Below are 17,266 nucleotides of genomic sequence, written 5' to 3' on the forward strand. Positions count from 1 at the left end.
TGCTAACTTTAAAACTAATGCACACTATAAATAGCCAGGAAATGTTTTTCTCAAGTATTAATAAGTGCTCTTTCCCAGTAAGTGCAATTTGCCATCAGAAATTAAGGTTCCACTTTTAGAATTCCCTCTGGCTCCAGGTGTGATCTGAGAAACTATTGACCAATGAGCCTGATGGTGCAAAATGGTAGAAGCTCTTTCTTAAAAACACAAACTCACTGACCCCCATGGATAGACATGGTTTCATGGGGGAGAGGGAAATCTTGCCTTACCAATTTACTAGACCTGTTGAAGGTGTAAATAAACATGCAGATAATGGTGACCCAGTTGATACAGTGTATTTGGATTTTCAGAAAGCATTTGACAAAGTCCCTCACAAGAGACTCCTCGGAAAATTGGGAGGTCATGGGATCAGAAGCAGTGTCCTCCTGTGAAATGGTAATTGAATAAATGTCAGGAAACGGGAGGTAGGACTAAATGGTCAATTTTCCAAATGGAGAAAGATTGCGCCTGGCTTCAGTGTTGGGACTGGTAGTATTTAGAAAATTCATAAATGATCTGCAGAAAGGAGCAATGAAGGAGTTGATCAAATTTGTCATTGTTAAAGCAGCAGTAGTGGATTGTGAGGAGCAGCAGAAGGAGAATCTGAGAGATCCTTTAGTATGTTCCACACTGCTGTCATCTAATAGTGATTATTCTAATAAGGGACAGTTCACATGTGGCCATTGTTTCCTCTGTCCACATAAGTTATGTATCCAGGAGTTTAATTGACCGTTTCTCAAAAAACATTCCAAGGCACTTTCACCATAATCCTCTTAAGTAGTATACTTTATTTTATGACCCTGTCATCTAATGTACATTGGAGAAACTAAACAGGCAGTAAAAAAAGTGGATGCTGGAACAGAGAAGCTATATATGCATAACTAAACATCAAGCTCCTCTTGTCCAACATTGGGTTGCATATATCCACACAATTCAGGAAGTGATTGTGATTTGAAAGAGATATATCCTCGCTTCAATACAACGGGAACAACAGTATATTTATAAGTGCCAAACTTGAACCCCTAGGATATTGAACTCCAAGACTGAGTGGAGTGCCTTTTTGTGAGTAAGGATTATGCTGTGGGCTTACCCCAGGATGTATGTGCATTGTGCACTTGTGTAAGATATGTTTATGTATATGGGTTAGTTTCAGGTTTTAAACCTAATTTACCTCTTGAACCACTGTATTTGCCAGTCTCTGTTTTCTAAACCAATTGTGGGTTTATTTGATTGGTTGATACGTTGGCCACGCAATATGCATGAGTCTATTAAAAATGCTGTTGGAAAGGATTGGTGGCCTATAGTCAGAGCAGTTTGAAGGAATGGCTGCCTGTAATAAGCATGATATTTATTTATCTATGTATTTATTTATTTATTGTTTATTTAAAATTGTTTGTATCCCACACCCTCCGGAGTTTGGAACAGGAACATGAAAACATCCATAAAAAATTCATCATAAAATAAATACATACACAGTTAAACAAATAAAACTTATTAGGGAAGTAAAAAAATGATTATTGAGAAAGGACTAGCTAGGAATCAGTTGCTATTAAATTTTTGAATGATAAAGAAGTAGCTGGAAAGGTAAGGGAGAAAAGGGTAGCTTTCATAAACTACAAGAGATCGCAGAAAGAGGAAGACAGGCAACAATATCTGGAAAACCTAAGGGGCAGATTTTCAAAGCTTACGCGCGTAAATTCTCCTGCGCACGCCGAGCCTATTTTGCATAGGCCCGGTGACGCGTGCAAGCCCCGGGACGCACGTATGTCCTGGGGCTTGAAAAAAAGGGGCGGGGTATGGGCGGAGCCGGAACCTCCAGGCACAGCGGCCATTTGATGCTGTGCCTGGGATCGCGGGCCGGCCAACAGCCGGCGCACACAACCTATGCCTGCCCATAGGCAGGCACAACTTATTAGGTAAAGTAAGGGGGGTTTAGGTAGGGCTGGGGGGCGGGTTAGGTAGCGGAAGGGAGGGGAAGGTGGGGGGGATGGAAGGAAAGTTCCCTCCGAGGCCGTTTCGATTTCGGAGCAGCCTCTGAGGCAACGGAGGAAGGCTGCGCGGCTCGTGCGCGCAAGTTGCACAAGTGTTCACCCCCTTGTGCGCGCCAACCCTGGATTTTATAACATGCGCATGTTATAAAATCGGGCGTAAATTTGTGCGCGTCGGGTTGCGTGCACAAATGTACGCCCTCGTGTACCTCAAAATCCGGCCCTAAGAGAAGCTAGGAAAGTAGTCGGGAATCTATAAATTTTAAATGGAGAAAAAACAGCAAATACAGTAAAGCAGGGCACAAGACTTTGTTTTTAGAGATGTTAGCAATAGAAGGAAGTGAAAAGTAACATTGTGAGACTCAGAAGTGAAGGGAAGGAATATGTAGAGGCTGATGAGAAAAAAACCAAAATTACTTAACAAATATTTGTTTGTGTTCACTGTGTAAGGGCCTGACAGCGGCACTGGCTGACGTTTTCAATGCTGCTTTAGAGTCGGGAGTAGTTCTGGAGGATTAGAGAGGGGCAGATATGGTTCCTATTCATAGAAGTGGAAGTAAGGAGGAGGCAGCCTTTCAGCAACATAAACTGAGTGTCCTTGGATCCCCTCTCAGTCGTCTTTTTCTCTCCAAAGAGCCCAAACCTCTTCAGCCTTCCCTCACCTGGCTCCATCCTCTTTATCATTTTTTTTGCCCTTCTCTGCATGTTTTCTAGTTCCACTGTTTTCTTTCTTGAGATGGGATGGCTTAAAGTGCAATCACATCCCACGTTATTATTGTACCGGCAGCAAAATGGAAGGGAGCAGAAGGGTTATTAAAAAACTAAATGTGGCCATAAATATAAAGAAATATCTCCGTGATCCTCCCAGGTTATTTCCATGCAGTGTCCTGTACTCAAGACATTCTTCTGCCAGATGGACCCAATCCCTCTTCACTGTCTGTCACTACAGAATAAAGGTCTATCACCCAACATGAGCAGACCTCTCCTATCACTTAAACCTTAGGCACCATCCATCACTCACAATGGGTGAATAAACGTCTATCACCCAACACGAGCAGACCTCTCCTATCACTTAAACCTTAGGCACCATCCATCACTCACAATGGGTGAATAAACGTCTATCACCCAACACGAGCAGACCTCTCCTATCACTTAAACCTTAGGCACCATCCATCACTCACAATGGGTGAATAAACGTCTATCACCCAACACGAGCAGACCTCTCCTATCACTTAAACCTTAGGCACCATCCATCACTCACAATGGGTGAATAAACGTCTATCACCCAACACGAGCAGACCTCTCCTATCACTTAAACCTTAGGCACCATCCATCACTCACAATGGGTGAATAAACGTCTATCACCCAACACGAGCAGACCTCTCCTATCACTTAAACCTTAGGCACCATCCATCACTCACAATGGGTGTCGGAGTGCCCAGGAGATAGAAACATAGAACATGACGGCAGAGAGAGACTATAAAGTCCACCCACTTTGCTCATCCACACCTCCTGCTCAGCATTTGAATCCTATCCCTCAGGTATCCTGTGTGTGCTTGTCCCATGCGTCCTTGAAATCTGACGCTGTCCTTGTTTCCACCACCCTCGCGCTATTGATGGGTCTACTACTGAGAAATAAGGCCCTTTCACCCTCATTCCATAGCCTCTCGTTCTTAGACAACTTTCTGTTGAAATAACCCACCTCCTATACATTTGTTCCTTTAAAGTATTAAGGAAAACAACTGTGTAAAGTCTTTTACCTGATTAAATAGACTGAAAATTGCCCAACCTATGCAGGTAGGCATGTTGTACTTTCTACCTGCATTTTTGTTGCCTTCACCAGCCTACCCCCTGGTGGAGGCATGTAGTTTTGCATTTTCAAAACTACATGCACTGTTTTTCAGGGAAATAGTATCCACAGAAAAAGAACAAATCTCAGGGGGTACTTTTCCCTGGGCAGTTTTCAGTCGCAAAGTATATGCATGCTTTCCCCTTGAGAACTGGCAAAAGTACTCACAGACTTTCCAACAAGCTACATAGTTTTGAAAATTGTCCCCTAAATGTCCTTCATATCTCCCCTATGCCTCCTTTAATCCAGAGTAGACATCTTTAGATCTTTAAGTGTATCCCTATATGCTTTACAATGAAGAAGACCACCGACCATTTAAGTAGCCATCTTTTGGATCGGCTTTTTCTAATTTATAACCTTGGATGGTGGGGTCTCCAGAATCGAATCCACTATTCCAATAAAGTGACACCAGGGACTTATACAGGGGCAATATCACCTTCATTTTTGTGCTGACCATTCTTCTCCTGCACCCAAGCATCTTTCTGGTTTCTGCTGTCATCTTACCTCTTTGAGATCATCGGATATGATCACTCCCCAGATCCTGCTATGTTTTATGCACAGAAGAACCTGTATACTAAACTGCTCCCTTGGGCTTTTGCAGCCTGCCTAAAACTGGTGATAGAGTGGTAAAGAAATTTTTAAATAAATGCATGATTCTGCATTTTTAGCATTAGATCTTAGCTGCCAAACTCTCAAGTTTCACGAGGTCTTCCTTATGCTGTTTGGTATCACAAACCATTCCCATGTATGCTCGACATTTCACTGTACTATTTGAATTCCACTGCTTGAGCAGCTTCCAGCAAAACATGAAAATAGCATCTTACCCCTCTCCAAGTGCTGAAACTCTGGTCTCCTACCTCCAAACCGTGGGTCTTTGGCACGCTACCTGCAGAGATCTGAGGTTTTATATTGAGGTGTTGTTGATGAGGATCCAATAGCAGCACAGAGCTCTGCATGCCCAGATTTTACAGTTTAAAACCCCACAGGGGCTTTCTTCCTGCTTGTGACTGCAGATATTTGTTGATCTTTCTGACACAAGGCTGGAGCAGCTGATATGACTCCTGTGACAATGCAGTACTAATTTTTGGTGCTGCAGACAGTATTTTCCCTCCTGGGTTTGCCAGAATTCTGCTATGGTGCTGACCTCTGATATGTGGCAGAGACGCACAGGGTGGCGTAGGGAGGGACCCTTCAAAAATGCTGAAGAGGGAGAGGCTAAGGAGGAGAAGCTCAACGCCACATCCCTTCCCCCACAAGAAAAATGGAGGATTTTATTTTCTTAAATAACTTTATAGGTTTTGAAGCAAAATTATGTTGAGTACCATCATGAAGGTGCAGAGTAGAATATTTGTAGAAATTGGTTTTTGCCTCCTAAGGACGTGTATACTGCTATTGGAAAAACAATAAAAGGTAGATTTTAAAACGAGCGCACGCGCATCCTTGTGCGTGCAGTTCCTGAAATGCGCACATGGACGCGAACGTTTTATAACAATTTTGCATAAATTGTTACAGTACACGTGTACGGTTTGAGCAGACATACACAGTATTTTATAAAGAGTGTGGCTCCTGCAGCCAGTCATAGGTATTCTATGGCCTATATGTCCTTGTCCATAGGTGCCACAGCTCAAATGTACCGCTGATCTACTGCCCTTGCTTGCTTACCCCCTTACCTATCTCTAACTTCTGACTTTTGCATGGTGCTGTTTCTTTCCTCTTACAGCCATGCTGAAAGGTCTGCCCTGGCTCTCAGTTAGTGAGAGGATGCAATGTTGAGAGTCTCTCGCATGGGACAGTCTACAATCCTCCGAGATTACTGCGGTCCTCACAGAGGGGCTTACCTGACATTCCCTTCTTACAACACGTCCATCTCGTGGACACCCGCAGGTGGACATCTTCAGTTGCTGATCCAACTTGAAGGAACTCTCTGCCTGTAGATCATTGTAGCCTTGAATGTTCCAAAACGTTTGACTTACTATCTCCTCACCCGGGTGTTTAGGGATGAAATTACAAGCAATATTTACTGATGTGTTCTGTTGATTCTCTGTGTATTGTATGAAGTGTTTTAGTCTTTTGGTTGTATTTTTATTATGTGTGTGTCATTGTAAGCCTCCGAGCACTCGGATTGGCGGCATATAAATTCTTTATAATAAATAAACACAGTTGAAGGCTTTATCTACAGAACTTCATGCAATTCAAACAATAGGAATTTATCCATGCAGTATAAACAACTGATGTTGGAACCATCAGAGCCCCATGACTCAAACAGCTGAGCTCAGGTTTCAACAGCTGGGCCTGGAAAAGGGAACATGAGCTGTGCCCATGGAAGGAGCTCCATAAAAAGGTGGGGGCAAGAGAGCAAGGACAGTGGGATGGGCGAGATCAGGTGAAGAAGAATATAGGGAGACAGAGGAGGCAGATGGGAAAAGGGGGGCAGAACAGGTGCAGAATGAGGATTGGGGGAGAGAAAACATGGGATCAATGGGGAATAGGGGGAGAATGGGGATTTGGAGGGCTAGGGCAGGGGAAGAATGGGGACTCACGGAGAGTTGAAAGAATAGAGAATTGGAGAAGAAGAGGGACTTGAAGATTGGGGACAAGTACTACATTTCTTGACCAGCTTTACATAAGAACAGCTGTACTGGGTCAGACCAAGGTCCATCAAGCCCAATATTCTGTTTCCAACATTGGCCAATTCAGGTCACAAGTACCTGGCAAGATCCCAAAAAATATAGTCCATGTTGCTAACACCCAGGGGTAAGCAGGAGTTTTCCCCAAGTCTGCTTGGTTACGTTTATGTATTTTTCCTTCAGGAACGAGTCCAAACCTTTTATAAACCAGCTGTGCTGCCTTTATCGCATCTTCCTGCAATGAATTCTAGAGAATTGTGCACTGGGTGAAAAAACATTTTCTCCGATTTATTTTAGATGTACTGCTTTGTTACTTCATGGGGCATCCCCTACTCTTTATTTATTGAAAGCAGACACAATTGATTATTTGGAATGAGTAAATATGAATCAGTTGTGTACTCATGATTTTATAGACCTCACAACACTCACTCATGATTTTATAGACCTCTATCATATCTTCCCTCAGCAGTCTCTTCTCCAAGCTGAAGAACCTTAATCTCTTTCCTCATAGGGGAACTATTCCATTCCATTTCTCATTTTGGTCTTTGTATCTTTTCTAGTTCTGTTATTTCTTTTTAGAGATGTGGCAACCTGAATTGAACACAGGCTGAGTGAAGAGGATGCCCGGTGAGAAGGGGTGTGTATGCGAGAGTATCTATGTAAATGAGAGAATGGGAGCTTGTGTGTGTGAATGAGAGAGAGCATGTGTGTCTGTGTGTGAGAGAGAGCATGAGCATGTGTATATGAGAGAGCCTGTTTGTGTGAGATCTTATGTTTGAGAGAGAGGGAATGTGTGTGTAAGAGCAAATATGATTGACAGAGAGAACGTGTAAGAGGAAGGGAGTATAAGGTGAGCATGTGAATGAGACAGCACGTGTGTGTGAGAAGAGCATGTATGTATGTATGAAAGCATCTGTGTATGAGAGAGAAACTGTATGTGTAGGTGAGAGAGCATGTGTATATATGAGAGAAGGGAGCCTGTGTGTGTGAGAAAGAGGGTCTGTGTGTTGAGTGTGTGAGTCAGAGGGAGGGAGTGTGTATTTGTGTGAGAGAGAGCATGTGTACGAGAGAAAGGAAGTATGTATGTTAGAGCATGTGTGTGTGAGAGAGAGGAAGCATGTTTGTGTGAGCATATGTGTGTATGAGAGAAAGAAAGCATGTTTGTGTAAACGTGTGAGAGAGAGAGAGAGTTGTGAGTGCATGAGAATGAACGTGTGTGTGTGTATGACAGAGAGGAGAAAGTTTGTGCGCCCTCCTCCCCACCCTTATTAATCCACAGCAATCTCAAGGTGACTGGGGAATTTTTAAATCCTTATTAGTTTTAATTGTTGACTGTTAGTTAATGTCTGATGTTTTGAAATATTTTATTGTTTGGGAAATTTAAAAATAATTTATTTACGTTTTATATTATTGGATGTATATGTCAGCTGTCATGAAATATTATTTTTATTACTATGTTTTTACTATTACTGATATTTTATATTTCTTGATTGCATTTGATGTTATGAGGAAAGCCGATGTTTCTGTTTTTCCATTATTGGAAGCATACAGAGTCTGGCTTCTTGTGGTTTATGTTCAGTTTTTGTCTGCATGTTAGTATTTCTAATTTTTGTCTTTGAATTCTGTATTTGGTGAGGGTCTGTCTGTGTACTTCATCTGAGCAAGGTGAGGAATTTTGCTAGCGTGTAGTTTCTATATAGGGATCTATAGCAGCCTGACTTGTTCTGTTTTCCTAACTGGAGGTGTATTGATGTTTTAGAGCATCAGGTGGTTATCCGAGACTGGTAGTTAGGCTGGAATGGTACAGTAGGTTTCCTAAAGATTCTGAGTACATTTGTTGCAGAATTTTGTATTGTACAACGTTGCTGGTAGCGGAGGGAGATTGTGTTGCTGTTACTGAGGTGACAACTGAATTTGAATATTATTTTTCTGTGCTAAGTGGTAAGGGGAAATATCCTTGTTCTGCTCTGCATCCCTTGTTGGGGGGAGTTCCTATGAACGCAGGGTACTGTAGAATGTGACGTGCATGTTTTACATTAGGATTTGTCCTACTCCTATATGGAAGAATTTTTGATTGATGCTCTTAAATAACTTTAGTGGTAGTTTTACTAGATGGTTGAAACTGGTCGTGGGTTTTTTTTCTTATTTAGAAAATTCTTTTATCTAGAGATGCAACTGACATGCATATCCAGCACCTTGTGATAATAGTTCAAAATATTTGTAACAGTGCCTCTTGCTTTATGAGCAGGGGTGTCCTGTCTTTGCATATATGGAATTTGGTGACAGTCACGTATGGAGAGAGCCATTGGACCCCTGCCATCAACAAACTAACTGGTTGGTTTCCCTGTCATAGGTAATTTTACTCAAAATAATTATAATTTAAAAAAAAATCATTAAGAACATAAGATATGCCATACTGGGTTAGACAGAGGAGCCATCAAGCCAACCAAATCACAAGTACCCAAACATTAAATGAATAGGTCCCAGGCTACTAATCCTTACTGATTAATAGCAAGTTATGGACTTCTGCTCTAGGAACATGTCTCAATCTTTTTTAAACCCAGCTACACTAACTGCTATAACCACATCCTCTGGCAATGAATTCCACAGCTTAATTATGCGTTGAGTGAAAAATAATTTTCTCCAATTTGTTTTAAATGACTACTTCATGGAGTTCCCCCTAGTCCTTGTAGTATCCAAAAGAGTAAATAACTGATTCACATTTACCCATTCAAGTCCTTTCATAATTTTCTAGACTTTTATCATATCTCCTCTGAGCCGTCTCTTCTCCAAGCTGAACAGCCCTAACCTCTTTAGCCTTTTCCTCATATAGGAGCCATTTCTATCACCTTTATCATTTTGGTCGCCCTTCTCTGTACTTTCTCCAGTACAATTTTTATACTTTTGAATAATAGAAGGACTAGGGGGCATTCCATAAAGTTAGCAGGTAGCACATTTAAAACTAATCGGAGAAAATTCTTTTTCACTCAGTGCACAGTGAAGCTCTGGAATTTGTTGCCAGAGGGACGTGGGATAAACACTGTGGATCCATAAAGTTTAGAGGACGTGAATGAATGTGGAAAAAAGGATTTGCATTCACAAAAAAGCGGGGAGTAGCTTGCTTGTTATGGCGGTTACTACCCCAAACCAAATAAGTCTGATACTTCACTTTCAATGCATATCCAGCATAGCTCTCTGCTTCAACGGCAAGGGAGAAACACTGATACTTCACATACATCCAGCATAGCTCTCTGCTTCAACGGCAAGGGAGAAACACTGATACTTCACATACATCCAGCATAACTCTCTGCTTCAACGGCAGGGGGAATGAAGAAATGAGGATCTATATACAGACAACAACCAAAAAGGACTGAATTACATAGTCTGGGAAAACAAATAAGCATGGGTGTAGCTTGCTTATTGCGGCGGTTACTACCCCTAACTAATTAAGCTAAATATTTCACATAGATGCAGCTCCAACACTGCTCTCTGCATTAATGGTGGGGGTGGAAGGGAAACAGAACCAAAAGGTTACTAAGAGCCAAGAGTAACAGATAAGTATGAGAAAAAAAATGTGCAAAGCTTGCTGGGCAGACTGGATGGGCCATTTGGTCATCTTCTGCCGTCATTTCTATGTTTCTATGTGGTTAGTGCAGTTAGTGTAGCTGGGTTCAAAAAAGGTTTGGATAAGTTCTTGGAGCAGAAGTCCATTAACGGCTATTAATCAAGTTTACTTAGGGAATAGCCACTGCTATTAATTGCATCAGTAGCATGGGATCTTCTTAGTGTTTGGGTAATTGCCAGGTTCTTGTGCCTGGTTTGGCCTCTGTTGGAAACTGAATGCTGGGCTTGATGGACCCTTGGTCTGACCCAGCATGGCAATTTCTTATGTTCTTAATTATATCTTTTTTGAGATGCGGCGAACAGAACTGAACACAGTATTCAAGGTGCGGTCTCACCATGGAGCAATACAGAGGCATTATGACATCCACCATTTTATTTGCCATTCCCTTCCTAATAATTCCTAACATTCTGTTTGCTTTTTGACCACCACAGCACACTGAGCAGACAATTTCAATGTGTTATCCACTATGATGCCTAGATCTCTTTCCTGGGTGGTAATTCCTAATGTGGAACCTAACATCGTGTAACTACAGCAAGGGTTATTTTTCCCTATGTGCATCATCTTGCACTTGTCCACATTAAATTTCATCTGCCATTTGGATGCCCAATCTTCCAGTCTTGCAAGGTCCTCCTGCAATTCATCACAATCTGAGATTTAACTTTTATGTCATCCGCAAATTTAAATACCTCTCTCATCGTGCCCCTTTCCAGATACTTTATAAATATATTAAAAAGCACTGGTCCTAATACAGATCCCTGAGGCACTCCACTGTTTACCTTTTTCCACTGTGGAAATCCTATTCTCTGTTTCCTGTCTTTTAACCAGTTTGCAATCCTCAAAAGGACTTTGCCTCCTATCCCATGACTTTTTAGTTTTCTTAGAAGCTTTTCATGAGGGACTTTGTCAAACGCCTTCTGAAAATCCAAATACACTACATCTACCGGTTCACCTTTATCCACATGTTAATTTACCCCTTCATAAAAATGTAAGAGATTTGCAAGGCAAGACTTCCCTTGGGTAAATCCATGCTGGCTGTGTCCCATTAATCTGCATATAGCACTGCTTGATGAACCTTCTGCAGACCTTGGAGCCACCGTTGAAGCGCGGGGGCGCTGGTAGGGCCAACAACACTTGAGGCATAAAATAAGACAGCTGTGGATGAGGAGGAGCCAGTACTTGGACCGGATTACTGGTGAGGGCATCAAGCCGGGCGTGGAGACGATCAATGGAGGAGGCCAGTGCCTCAAGAAACTGCTGCTATTCTTGTACTTTGGATGCCAGGCCAGGAATGACCTGGAGGGCACGCGGCTCTGCCGAGTCCATGGCCTTTGCAACCTGTTGTGCTGGAGGTGGACCTTTGGGCCGAGGTGGAGTTGACACAACCCATAGGTAAGGACCTACGGGTCCCCACCGTCAGCAGGTGGAGTGAGGTGATGAACAGAGGCTGGCTGGAGCTTCACCAATACCAACCTTCGTTCCCCGTGGGTTGAGCCTTTGGGTGCTGGGGCCGGCTGGACTTAGGTGGGCCTCTGTATGTAGATGATGAGGAGATTGAGGTCAGCCCAGAGACAGCAGAAGAGAGATGGGTACAGTCTTACACCGGTCAAGGTAATGTCCTGGAGACTCAGGCGCCAAAGGAACAGAAGCAGACAGGGGGCACCTGAGCAAGAGCAGGCTGAAGCCTGACTTGACCGAGTCTAGGAAGTAAGCTGTGCCCTGGGACCTTCACTCACCTCATGGCCAGGCTGGGCCATGGGAACCCTTCCCCGGCTGTCCAGGCCTGAAACCCAGCCTGCTGTGGCGTCCCCTCCACAAGGGAGACGCTGTCGACCTCCCGTCGCTGGCCCCGCCCCCTAGGTGCGCACGCGTGCCGGGGCTCCGGATTTAAAGGGGCCAGCACGGGAAATGGAGGACTGCCCCAATGATGATGTCAGACACTGCCGGGTTATTTAAACCCTGCCGCTACCTCTAGACCTCGCCTTGCAACGAGGTTCACTCTTCAGAGTTGCTAGTTGCTGCTTCGAACTCCAGTCTGTCTTCGGCTTCTGACTTCTGACCCTGCTTCATCCATTGACTCTGGCTTCAGCTTTCGTTCCTGGTTTTGGCTTCTGAGTTCTGGCTTCTGACCCTGCTTCGTCCATTGACTCCAGCTTCAGCTTCCGTTCCTGGTTTTGGCTTCTGACTTCTGGCTTCTGATCCTGCTTCGTCCACTGACTTCAGCTACAGCTTCAAGTTCCTGGCTTGTCTTTGGCTTCTGACCTTGGCTTGTCCCTGGACTTTGGCTTCAATCCTCAGCTCTTCTACTGGTACCCGGTTCTTCGCTTGCCCGGAGGATTCTCCTAAGTCCCAGCAGCTCGGGTCCTCAAGGGCTCCTCCCGGGAGGACCGCGGACTTCCAAGGGTGAAGTCTCTTCTTGCCTCCTGGGCTCCTCCGCTTCCGTCGACCACTTCTTCGGCTGCTTTTCTGGTCCTTGGTCACATAGGATCACTCCTAAGTCCAAAAGGCCTGGGTCCCTACAGGCTCCTCCTGGGGAGACCTCAGGTTTCCAGTGGTGAAGCCACCTTCGGAACTCCTCTTCAGCTCCGCCTCCCAGCTGCGACGACCACTGTGAGTCCCCACAGTGCAACGCCATCAGTCTCAGCCGGTCCAAGGGTCCACGCCCTGTAAGAATAATTGAGGCACTGGAAGCATCTCTGTGATGTCAATGATTCAAGAGCGTTTTCTTCTACAGACTTTCGATATTTACAATTGTTAAAGTTTTTGCTGAGTTCTCTGGTTATTACTTGAGTTCTCTTGTTACTTGCTTGATTCCTGATGGTTCTCTTTATACTTTCTGCTTTGACAATAGTCATACTGAAGGGTTGCAGGGTAGGCTCTGTCCTGATATAGGATACCCTTACAATTTTGGTCTGTCTCAATCTGCTGGACAGGAGGCTCAACCCATGGCCTGGACTGATCCGTGGTACTACAAGAACGAAAATTAACAGGTAAGAACTAATTTTCCTTTCACGGGTATTTTGTATTTTTGTATTAATTTAACAAACATTAGTAGCACTGCTATCTAAAACATGTAAAGCATACAGTAATAAGAGATAAAGGTGGATGGTTCCACTCTACCACTCCCAGACGGAAAATTATTTCAAACGTAACCTGGGTTAGGCACTGTCATCATTGAGCAAGTTATTCCCTCCTACCCCACGGTCAGCCAAAGGGAGGGAGGCTGTAGTGTTTGACTCACTGGCACAGAGAGCAACAGGCCACTGCCTCCCTTAGGGAATCACCATTGACTATCAAGCATCATTGGCAAGCCTCTAAATGTCCTAAAGACTGATATATCCATGGTATCAAGGCAGATGACACCCTCGTTCATGAGGTGGACACCTTCCTGGAGGTCATAGGCAGTTGCTTTCCATCCACACTGGTCTTGTACATAACGGCAGGAACCAGGTGAACAGTTGTGGGTGGGAACACAGTGTATCCAATGTTCCAGCTTTAGAGAATTTGGGGGTCGAGAGAATGTCAATCAGGCTGTCCATCACCAATTCATGAAAGTGAAAGGTGCACCAAAGTTTGACTGGGCATGGGCAACAATGCACAATTTCTATTCCAAAATGGAGGAACAGAGGGCGGAGTTGTTTAGGGCCACTGTGGCCTTACTGTCAATCCATGACATGGCAGGTAGTTGGGCCGGAAGCTGTACGGACTCAGTTACTTGGGTAGTCTCCACAAGGGCCTAGTAAGATGCCAGGAGCTGTTGTTCAAATGGTTTGTAGAAGGTAGCCTTGAGGGTCCATTTGCGGCTCTAAACTCCAATGGGAAATTGATATTTACTCTTGTTTAGCCACAGACTTCAGACTCTAGAATGCAAGAAACCTCTACCTCCCATGCGGAGTGCCATATGCTGAGATGTCCCTGAATCTGGTTGATGAGGGTCCCCACATCAGTAACCACAGAGGGAAGTGGTAATGTGGCTTTGTTCAGGTGTCTGCAATCAATGGTCATTTGCCAGTTTCCATCTGACTTTATCACCAGCCAAACTGGGCTGTTGAAAGAGAAGGAAGTGCACTGAATCCCTCCCTGACCACCCAAGGGCTTTCACGGAGGTATATGAACAATCTTTGGAGGGTGGGGGCACATTTACAGGGGGCCAGGAGACAAACCCAAATTTGGTAGCATTATGTATGTAGTCCCCTGGGGCCAATGCCAGGCGCCTTTGATTGAGAATCATAATGAAATACTTAAGAAAATCAGTCCCTAATATAATTTCCTTCTGTGAGGCAATACTGACCAGATGATGCATAGGTGGGAGGTCTCCCACTTGTAAAAGTAGGTGATGTCCATCAGGGAGATATGGTGGAGGAGGGATTTCCAACTCTTGCCAGCACATGAAAATATCAATCATGTCATTGAAAGTATCAACTGGTTTGGCAGCACCAAGGACCTGTGTAGACATGCTTAGGGGGGGAGAGAGACTGAGAGGCCACTTGAGTAAGGTGGCATATGAAGGTGTAGTTAACCAGGAGATAGGTTAGCCACAAGGAAGATTTGAGGCATATAGAATTGGAAGTGGCTCCTAGGAGAAGGGAAAATAAGGTTTTGGCTCTGCCCTAGCAGTTTCATTCTTTGTCTGAGAATCTATTCAATGGTTCTCATATTAGGTTTGCAAGTAATTAACTCCAACAGTATATGAGACTGTTTCTCCCTCATCTTGGAAAAGTGTGGTACACATCTAGACAAATTATTCTGCACTCTGAGACGTGCAGTCGCTTCCTGAGAGAGAGGCTCTATCACACTCCTGAAAAGGAGGGGATTTCATCTCTGCATAAGGCAGAGGACAGCAGCAGAAAAGAGCATCCTCCTTCCCTGCCACTTCACTAGCAGAAGCCTCAATGATAGACTGGCCGCCTCCAGCTACAAGGGCATAATTACTTCCACATGCTGCATATTGCCCGCAGCACATGGTGGCCCATTTTTGGGCACCTTCAGAACTTGGCATCCAAGGCACATGTTGCCTATGCCAAAGTCCAGTCCTGCCATCACTCTCTAAAGCTGAAGTAAGATGCAATGATTCAATGTATGAAAAGCCGAAGAGATATCAAGTAGAATTAGTAGAAATATTTTCCTTTATCAAACCCATGGCAAAATACATCAAAACGTGAAAGAAACAGTGCAGCGTTATGAGCAGCACAAACTTCAAACTGAAAATCATCACGAAGACTATTCCTAATATCACATTTTCAATAACCTTTGCTAAAATAGATAGGGAAGAGACAGATTGCTAATTAGCAGGTGTGAATAATCAGACCCGCCTTTTGTAAACAGGATGAACAGATGCTATCCTAAGTGGATCCGGCAGCATGCCCTCAGCCCAAGACGCATTAATAATAGAAGCAATAAAATTATTCAGATCAGCTCAGTGTCATTTCTTGAGGAGTTGGTTAAAAGGGTGGTGGCTCTACTGCCATAGACATTTTTAGACTCAAGCTATGTCTTGGATATCTCAGTCAGGATTTCATTTGTGTGTTTGCATGGAAGCCATGCTTGCAGCTGCTGTTGACAATTGAAGGAAAGAACTTGATAAGAGCTTGGAAGCCCCTCCGATGTAACTGAACCTTTCCTCAGCCTATGTCACAGTAGGCCATGGCAGCCACACCATTTTAAACTGCTGAATCATTTAAGGGAGGCAGGCATAGTCAGGTTGCATTATATAGGTCTGAATTATTTTTAATGGAGAGCAGCAAGATAACCAGTATCGGGGCAAATTCTCCTCTCTTATAGAGCTGCTTGAATATGCAGTGCCCACACTTTTTTTTATATTTTACATAAGCCCCTTGAGAATGTTATTTCAGAGCTATATTTCTCTGCATTCCTTCGTCTCTAGACCAGACAGGTGCTAAGGAAAGATTTATCAGCTATACTGGCAAAAGTTAAAATTGGATGAGGTCTAATAAATTAAAACTTAATCCCAAGGATAACCACCTGTACACCTGGGGGTCACCTTCCCAGCCTTGGAGAGTATTGGTGTTACTACCCCGAGACGGGGAATTCACTCTGCAGGGCCATGAGCTAGGAGCATGGCCAGAGGCAGGCTGAGAACACTCCTCACAAACAAATCACTGTCCAGACTCGAGTTGTGGTCCGAAAAAGAAGCATAAGGCAGAGGGTCCGGGTGCATCCCACCGCCATTTTTTCTTTGATGCTTGTAGTATTCTAGGATTTTTGGGGTGACGTGAAGATTTTGAAAGATGCGGGGAGCGGGCATTGGTAGGCCTCTGTGATGGGTGGGGGTGGCGATTGTGGGCTTGGCACTTTTTTTTACTTGTGTGTCATTGTTGAGGCAGCTCCTGCTCAAGTTCTCTCGATGGTCAGCACGTGTCGGGGGTTTTTCTCATGAGTTTTGCTTTCCTTTGTCAGTTGGCTCGCGATGGGGTTTTTAGCCCTCTGTTTTTCTTTTGTTTTGTTCTTCATTTTTGTTTGATGCGGTGGCGCTGGAGCTGTATGGTTTGTTCATGGAAAAGTCGGCCAGGTTCTGGAGCAGTGGAGGCAGCAGAGGTGAATAGTGGCAGGTTATTCCCTGGATGGGACGGCGGAATGGCAGAGTGGCTCCGTCATCGGCAAGTGTGGAGGCAGGAAGTGGTGGTGGCGGTGAGTGATGGGAAATCTGCTGCGGGTAGCAGGAATTCTTCCCCTAGCTCCATTGCGGTGGTAGGCATGGAGACACGTGATTTTTGGCTAAAATAGCCTCTTTCACCTCACCTTTTAACCATGATGGTAATCGTTTTGCCTTCCTTCCAACTTTCTTAATGCGTGGAATACATATGGACTGTGCCTCTAGGATTGTATTTTTAAACAATGTCCAAGCCTGTTGAACACTTTTAACCTTTGCAGCTGCACCTTTTAGTTTTTTTCTAACTATTTTCCTCATTTTATCAAAGTTTCCCTTTTGAAAGTTTAGTGTTAGAGCTGCAGATTTACTTATTGTCCCCCTTCCAGTTATTAGTTTAAATGTGATCATGTTATGATCACTATTGCCAAGTGGCCCCACCACTGTTACCTCTCTCACCAAATCCTGCGTTCCACTAAGAAGTAAATCTAAAATAGCTCCCTCTCTTGTTCGTTCCTGAACCAATTGCTCCAT

General features: G+C 44.0%; 1 protein-coding gene across 1 annotated transcript in view; it reads right to left on the reverse strand.

Moving 5' to 3' along the window:
- LOC115075690 (alpha-tectorin-like) overlaps nucleotides 1-4,745 on the reverse strand; it is a 62,220-nt gene extending 57,475 nt beyond the window's left edge. Inside the window, exon 1 of the mRNA XM_029576323.1 lies at nucleotides 4,701-4,745. The gene's annotated coding sequence lies outside the window, so the exon portion shown is untranslated. The remainder of the gene's footprint in view (nucleotides 1-4,700) is intronic.
- Between the last annotated feature and the right edge of the window lie 12,521 nt (nucleotides 4,746-17,266).

This window comes from Rhinatrema bivittatum, chromosome 14 (assembly GCF_901001135.1).
Source record: "Rhinatrema bivittatum chromosome 14, aRhiBiv1.1, whole genome shotgun sequence".
In the NCBI taxonomy this organism is placed as follows: domain Eukaryota; kingdom Metazoa; phylum Chordata; class Amphibia; order Gymnophiona; family Rhinatrematidae; genus Rhinatrema; species Rhinatrema bivittatum.